We start from the raw sequence: 8,901 nt of genomic DNA on the forward strand, positions 1-8,901 counted from the left end.
GAGGTTTTCCTGTGTGATTTCCTTTTTTAGGTGTAGAAATTATACTAGAATGATGTGGCTTATTAAGATCATATGTGAATCATGTTAAATTCTGAAATCTAAAATAATAACATATCTCCAAAAGTTTGCAATAGACATATAGGCTGTTTACTTTCCACTTCTGACACTTACAGTGCAATATATTAGATGTCCATATATATTCAGTATTCTTCAATTTAAAAACTTTTCCTCTGTGTTACCTCACTTTATAGTCTCAGCTTAGCTGAGCACATTGGTATTACCAAGGCTGTGTTGTACATTCTTGTCTGTCTAACCTCATAAAAACAAATATGAGTGTGTGTTACAGACACCTGTACATTTTTTAGCAAAAGCCCTCATCCAAACTGTATTATATGGCCAAATATTAACTATTCAACTTGTAACAGCTACAAATATATTATTGATATTCAAATTTTGCTTAGTTTCTTTCTGAATGCCTTGTGCTCTTGTTCCACTTCTATTTCCCTTCCTTTTGAAATTACTAAAATATCAGAATTCTTATCTATTCTTGTAGATCTCATGTGATTGTTCTTTAATTGTGTGCTTCTTCCCAAGACTGTTTTAGTGATGTTTTTTTTTTTTTTTTTAAGTACCTGAATTGGATTGAAGATCTGAACAGAAAAGCTGTTCTGCATACCACTCACTCCTTGGCAATGTCAGCCTTGTGCTAAAAGGTTTCTGAATTTGAATATCCACAAGGAAGTCCTGAAGATTTGATAAATTCAACAGTTTCATTCACCTTTGGAAAGTTTGCAGATGACATCAAGTTGGGTGGGAGTGTTGATCTACTGGAGTGTAGGAAGGTTCTGCAGAGACTGGATTGATGGGTTGAGGCCAGTTGTAGGAGGTTCAACAAGACCACGTGTCACATCCTGTTTTGGGTCATAACAACCCCAGGCAGTGCTACAGGCCTGGGTCAGAGCGGCCGGAAAGCTGGAAAAGGACATGGGGGTGCTAGTGACAGCAGCTGAACATGAGCGCAGGTGTGCCCAAGTGAGCAAGAAGGCCAATGGCATCCTGGCCTGTATCAGAAATAGTGTGGCCAGCCGGACCAGGGCAGGGATTTTCCCCCTGTGCTGGGGACTGGCGAGGCCACGCCACCAATCCTGGGATCTGCTCTGGGCCTCTCACTACAAGAAAGACATTGAGGGGCTGGAGCGGGTCCCAGAGAAAGGAACAGAGCTGGGGAAGGGTCTGGAGCACAAGTCTGATGAGGAGCAGCTGAGGGTGCTGGGGGTGTTTATTCTGAAGAAAAAGAAGCTCAGGGGGGACCTTCTTGCTCTCTAAAACCACCTGAAAGGAGGTTGCAGTTCAGGTGAGGGTTTGACTCTTCTCCCAAGGAACAAGTGACAGGACAAGAGGAGATGCCTTCATGCTGCACTTGGGGAGGTTTAGATTGATTATTAGGAAAAAGGAGGTTACAGTTCAGGTGGGGGTTTGACTCTTCTCCCAAGGAGCAAGTGACAGGACAAGAGGAGATGCCTTCATGCTGCACATGGGGAGGTTTAGATTGATTATTAGGAAAAATTTCTTCACTGAAAGGGTGGTCAGGGACTGGAACAGGCTGCCCAGGGAAGTGGTGGAATCACCACCCCTGGAAGCATTAAAGAAAATATGTGGATGTGGCCCTTGGGGATATGTATTAGTGGTGAACTCAGCGGTGCTGGGTTAATTGGCTGGGCTCAATGATCTTTTCCAACCTTAACAATTCTGCAGTTCTATTACTCTGTGATTTTATTAGGTATTTCCAACAACATTTCAACTGGTTATATATCACACAATGGGAATTCTTTTTTTTTTCCTCTGTACACAGCTATAATCTTTGTAACCCAGCCTAAAAGTATCAGAGTGTCATGGTTCCCTACGGTGACATGAAACCTATTCCATCAGCTCATGAACAGCCAGTCTGTTTGCAGCTGCTTTAGAAATTTACAGTTTTCAGAAGACCTGAGCATCAGAAGACAGTATCTACTACCACATCATGGAACAAATAGTTTCTGATGTACTGGAATACGGACTATTTAATACAATCAGACATATATTCTCATAAATGCTTAATGTACTAAACGTCAAATGCCTTTAAATTCTACAGTCTTCAATCTAGGTAAATAATAGTGTGTTGGCCATGTTGGCTGTCATCACTGCTATCCTTTCCCTAGATATGTAGGGGAAAGTGTGAATGCTTTTCTCCTGGAGTATTTTAATTTTATGGAAATCAGGCAATGATTCACTGTTCACTAAAATCATATGGCATAATATTATGTGACAAGAGAGATGTGCATTATGTGCATTGTCAATAGTTGGTGTTAGGTTCAGCTCTGAATGTGCTTCTTAAGATACTTCATAAGGAAAGAGCAGGATATAACTTGTGTGAGAGATTTTCACGTTCAGAAACTACTCTTACAGTTAGAGGGTTTGCATCTCCCTGGGAAGTTACATCAGAGGATAGAAATGCCTAGTGATTTTCCATGCTATCTGATTTATTTTTCTTTTTGTTCATGTAAAAATCATCTTGTGAGACCAAAGCACTAAGAACAAGTAGATTTAGACATTTTAGTAGCTAATGTATCATCAATCATTTATACTAGATTGATCAGGGAGGAAGCCATGTTAACCACAGGGACAAATGAATTTCAAAGGAAAAACTATTTGCTGAAGCTAAAAGCCTCCACCATCAGTATATTTTATTCTTAGTTGTCTGTCTTGGAATAGACATAGAAATGCCAATTGTAATGATGGCTCTAGTTATATAATTACTTGTAAAAGAGCTACTGGGCACTGAGATTTTCTATTAGCTCCATGTCATTCATCAAATAGCTTTCAGATTACAATAACTTGCCACTTCTACCTACCAAGACTGGACTTTAATAGGCAGTTCAAATATTGATCCAGCAAGGCAGTGAATATCATAGGTACTGGTTCTTCTGCTGCATCCTTTCCATCCTGATTGGGTCATTGATCATTTCTATTCTGAACATAAGTCATTGAAACCAGTGCTTCATTTTAAAGTCTTCATTTCAAAAGCTTTATGAGACAATGTCCAAGTCATGAGTGTAATCTTTTGTTACAGCGGGGATTACTGCAACAAGCATATTTCAAACCAGGAGTCCTGTGGAAACGAAGTATATATGGACAGATTCGTGGTAGATGTTTCAGAGATGTTTATTTCTCCAGCCGCATGGCCGGGGCTCTCTCAGGAACTCTCCAGTCACAGGACCTGAGGGTCCTTGGCCACACCGGGGAACACAAACCAAGCAATGGGAAATGAGACTGACCAGGGGCAGGGAGACCCCGTGTCTCCCCCCCAGGGCCCATCTCCCAGGGCTCCATGGCAGGGGGAGGGACCCCAACAATCTTTGGGTACAATGTGCCGGACTTCCGTGTCTTAACGGTGCAAAGATATGTTTGCCTGAAAAGGACAGAAATATCTAGTTAACATTATTTGAGGAACATACAAAGATTACAAGTTTTAAATATTGACTAAAATGAGGAGTTATAGAGAATGAGGTAGATATCTATTTTAAATAAATGGGAACATTTTCCCCCTGCTGCTCCCTTTTTTCCATTGAATATCTGAAGTGTGGACACCACAGTGCTAAAAAATGAGGAAAGAAATAAACACTTGGTTTCTGATGAAGTTATTATTTTTACCCACAGTTAGCATAAATTTGCCACTTCAAATTGAAGCCTGCAGAAATATAAATGTATGGATGTTAAATATACATTTTATGGTACTGATACCATAAACAATAAATAAACCTGAAATACCTAACCAATGATTTGATCTCAGAAAACAGAAGAATATATTAAAAGGTTTACAACTGTACCGTTATTTTCTGTCTCAGTAAGGAAAGGTGCTGTAATTCCTCAGCAAAATTCTCCTGTATATATGGTTTCTATGGAGAACAAACAGAAATATTTGATTCCTTATTTGAATGATTTGTGCAAAATGTTGTAATTATTCATTGCTAATGTCTTCCTACCACATAAAGAGTCAAAAAAAGATGGAGGTCAATCTCCCTGATCCTTACTTCTGTTGAGAGATTGACAGCTGAGGGAAAAACAATCTGACAGTGACCATTGTTGCATCAATAATTGAATAACTTAATTTGGCAATTATAAATGAGCTTTGGCAATGCTATCATTTTATTTCCATGTCCCTAAATGCTGTCATAGATTTTCTATTGACAGCCTGCTATTTTACATGATGTCTGTTTCAAAGCAACCATTTCTGAGCTTGCTTGATAATTTAGTGACCTAGTTCTCCTTCAGTTGATATATATATTACTATTTACAGCACATATTTGACTAGTTAAGGATTATATGTTATTTCTTAATTTTTCAACCTGCAAAATAGTATATGCTCACTTTTGCATGGTTCCAGAATATGCATTTAGTTTTAAAAAGTAATTTCACTGCTGATTTGCATAAACTGAGATTATTTCTTGAAGCTTGGTTTATCTGCTTTATCTAGTAATATTTTTTACAGCTTCTGCTTCAGAGCAGCTTCAAGAACATCTTATGTTTCTGTGGCAACAAACACTCCTGGTATTAAATATGCCTGCTTCTGAATATAAGTGTGATAAAACAGTTAAAGCCGGTGAGCAGCAAAAATTTGTTCTCCATCTGAGTTTAAAGACCTTTGCAAAGAGCAGAGAGAACTTCTACTGGTATATTCAGATAAAACTTGCCCTATGTACATTTTTATCCAACACCATTTGTATACCTCTCTTTGTGCTTTGGGAACCTATGTCAAAAGATACTGGAATTCAATTTCTAAAAAGCTAGTTATCGTGTTTCTGATCTATCCAGGGACATGTATTGATTCAATTCAATAACTACCAGTAATATTTTTTCAATAAGCTCAAGCTCTAAAATCATATGGGGGGATATAAGTTTCAGAAGCATTTTGCCATGTGTCTGTAGGTGGTGGACTAATAGTTTCCCAAGACAAGACTGTAGAGAGACAGGCTCTTTCATCAGACACCAGCTGGCACGATTAGAAATAGCACAGAACTTCTCAAGCCCATGTGCTTCTTTTTTCAATTATAGCAGCTGGTCTAATGAAAGCAATTACCTCTCCTGAAAAACCTTTTCTTGCCTGTAGTGCTAGACCATCATGGTCAAAGCAACACTCCCTCAGTGTACTGCACTATAATCAGTAACATTGCTAATATATGTAGCCAAGCCTTTCATATATCTTTTTTTCACTTCTTTTTGTGTTTGCCACAAATCATACTTCAGAGCTGAACAGTGTTTTGATCTTGTTTCTGTCAGTGGATGTTAAATGGGGGAATCTCTTTCATTGTCTCTATGAATCTTTTAATGTTAGTAGGAAGAGGTGAGAATCATATTTCCAATTCCCTGGTGTATGTTGTGACCTGCTTTTGATATTTAGAATGTACTACTTCAGGTGTATACATTTTCATTATATGTTGTCATTGTTGTAAGGAAAAGGACAAAAGAATTGAATTTCCAACAGCTACCAGTGATCCCACACATACGTTTTAGGCAGATTATCTCCCTGACTTCTGCCTTTTGTATCCTAATTCTGTAACATGGGTTATATGTTACCAACCTGCCCTGGAATTCAGAAGTTCAGCCTCTGAAAATCTGGCATTTTTTAGAAATACTTTTCTTATCTTCTGTTTTTAACTTTTACACTGAATCCTTGATATGTTAGGGTATGCCTGCTACATTTAGCAGCATCAAGTTATTTTCTTGACAGGGATACTGGCAATTAAAGAGTAATCAGGTGATTAAACCTTCATTCTCCTAGCATTAGAAAGAATTAAAAAATAGAGTATTTTCAGAAATACCAAACTTCCATTTCTTAAAAAACCACTGAGAAATAATGCTTTTAATTAAATTGGAGAAATAGTGTTTATTGTTAATCTCCTCCTGGTTAAATTTTTATATGTGAACTATAATTCAATTTCTTATTCATAGAATCATGGAATCACTTAGGTTGGAAAAGAACTCTAAGATGATTGAGTCCAACCACAAACCTAACAGTGCAAAGTCTACTTTTAAAAGATGTCCCTAAATGCCATCTAAATATCTTTTAAATACCTCCAGGGATGGTGACTCAACCACTTCCCTGGACAGCCTGTTCCAGTACTTGATAACCTTTTTGCTGAAGTTTTCCCTAAAATTCAATCTAGATGTCCTGTAGTGCAACTTGAGGACATTTCTTCTTGTTTTATGTCTTGTTGCTTGGGAATAGAGCCTGACCCCTACTTAGCTACATCATCCTTTCAAACAGTAATAGAGAGTAAGAATGTCTCCCTTGAGCCTCCTCTTCTCCAGACTAAATACTCTCAGCTCCCTGAGCCACTCCTCACAGGACATGTGCTCCAGACCTTTCCCCAGCTCCCCTGCCCTTCTCTGGAAAATCTCCACCACCTCAACATCCATGAAGGGCCCAAAACTGAATACAGGATTTGAGGTGCAGCCTCACCAGTGCCCAGTACAGGGGGACAGTCACTTCCTCTGAAACAGTGACAGGGTTGGGGCATCGACCACCTCTCTGTGAAGCCTCCTCCAGTGTTTGACCACCCTTTTAGTAAAGAAATACTTCCTAATGTCCAGTCTGAACCTTTCCTGATACAGCACAGAACCATTACCACACATCCTATCATTTGATCCAAAGGAGAAGAGCTCAGCACCTCCATCTCCACTTCCCTCCTTAACATGCTGTGGTGGCCAGTGGAGAGGTCGCTGTGTCCTTCCAAAAGCATCCCTGGCAAAGGATCGCTCTGGCAGTGCCACTTAGCACGCTAACAGGGTAACTTTCACACCCGTGCTGATGGAGACACAAAAGCACACTCACACTCAAGCTGGATAGCTCACGCGTTACCAGAGGCAAAGAGTCAGGAGGGGTTCCTCGTATAGAGTTCCGAAGGGTTTACTGTAAATTGACAACGAAGGGATCCATGGACGAAGAACCGAGAACAATGCAGGGTTCAGGGTTATATAGTGGAGCAGAGAGAGTATCAGAGACCAATGACCTGAGGGTACAGGGATGGAGAGAAGGCGGGGTAGTATAACAACAACCAATGGGGAGAGGGAAGGGGCGTATGGCCAATGGGCCAACCAGACAGACCAAATCTGCGTAGAACCACAAAACTTGATGGGGGAGGCTTTCCTTCTCACTCTGACTCAGGGGATGATCTTAAACTTCAGAGCTGGCCCACCAACAGGCCTCCCCTGCTCTGGAGCTCTTTGGCTCCTCGACCTCCACTGCTGCTGGCTCAGCCGCCGCAACAGCTCCTCAGGAAACAGGAGAAAGTAGTGAGGTCACCTCTTAGCCTCCTTCTTTCCAAACTGAATGAGCCCAGAGTCCTTAGACTCTCCTTTTTAGATATGCCTTCCAGCCTTTTCAGCAGCTTTGTTGGTCTCCTCTGGATGCATTCAATGAACTCCACATCCCTCTTGAATTGCAGGGCCCAGAACTGCACATGAACTCAAGGTGAGGCTACACCAAGGCTGAATACAGCAGGATAATTACATCCTTTGACAACTGGTGATGCCATGTTTGATGCTCCAAGGATGGGGTTTGCCCTCTGGGCTGCCTGGGCACACATGGCTGGCTCAGACTGAGCCTGCTGCCAACCAGCACTCCCAGATCCCTTTCTGCAGGGCTCCCCTCCAGCCACTCCTCCCACAGTTTGTACTTGTGCTGTCTTGGGGTGATTTTTTCCTCTAAAATTGTCTCTAAACTGAGACGTGTGCCCAGCATTATTCCATCCTATTTTCAGGATCCAGCATTTTTTCTTGTTAGATTTCATCCTAATAATGTTTGCCCAATGCTCAAATCTATCTAGACCCCTCTGAGGGATATCCTTATCTCCACATGGCGACCCAACAGTGTTGCATGAAGGCCTTGTTGCCTTTGTAAAATCACGGCTCAGGCCTGTTACTTTGGCTAAGTAGAAAAAAGGACTGTGGGAAAGAGACATAGCTGAATTAAGGGTAGAAAAACCTGCTGCATGATCATTGCCTGTTCACGTTGTGGTGTATGGTGGTTGGTTGAATTATGTTTGTTGTGCTTTAAAACCATGGAAACAAATAACCAGCTAAGTGCTTAGAAAGGCTGGGTTTTTGCAATAAAGTGGCTATCCTTTGCACCTGCCTGGGGACTCTGCATCGCTCATTATCGCAACATCTGGCGTCCAAACAATGGGATCTCAGATTACGGTGAGGAGGAGGACTGCGACCAGCAAGAAGCCCCGCAGACCCAGAACAATGGGATATCAGATTGTAACGAAGAGGTGGACTGCGACTCACCTTTACGACCCTGGACCCCTCAACTGCAAGGAGAAAGCAGAGCTCAGATCCTGCTGCAACGACAGGGGACTTTTTTGCGGACCACAATCCGACGGAGGACAAGACACCGGCACAGCCTATAAGGTTAGGTCGGTGATGTTCGCTGGATGAAGCACCGTGGGACTATGTGACCAGGGGTGTCCCGGGAGCGTGGGTGCAGCTTAAGGATATTGCTGCATATTCTCCACATTGGAGCAACTTCCATTATGGGTTAAAAACCCTGTAACTGTTTCCTAAATGAGAACGGCTTTGATGTTAGAAACTCCTGCGCCTATCTGTGGCAGGGACTGCTAGAAGGGCTACAGATAATGAACCCGGGCATGGATCCAGGGAACGGATCGATCCTCAGGGTAAGGTTGCGCAATGTTGCAGGTACTACTCATGCCCCTCCGGAGCTCCTCCCGGAGCAGAACGCTCCCTCTCAGGCACTACCGATGCCCCCCTGGGGCGGCCTCTTTGCATGGCGCTCCCCCCGGAACAGCTCGTCTGGCTTCAGAAGCTGACTCCTCTGGGCCGTCGGCCCCTCCGGTGCTG

Source organism: Corvus brachyrhynchos, unplaced genomic scaffold (genome assembly GCF_000691975.1).
Source record: "Corvus brachyrhynchos isolate BGI_N302 unplaced genomic scaffold, ASM69197v1 scaffold428, whole genome shotgun sequence".
NCBI lineage: Eukaryota > Metazoa > Chordata > Aves > Passeriformes > Corvidae > Corvus > Corvus brachyrhynchos.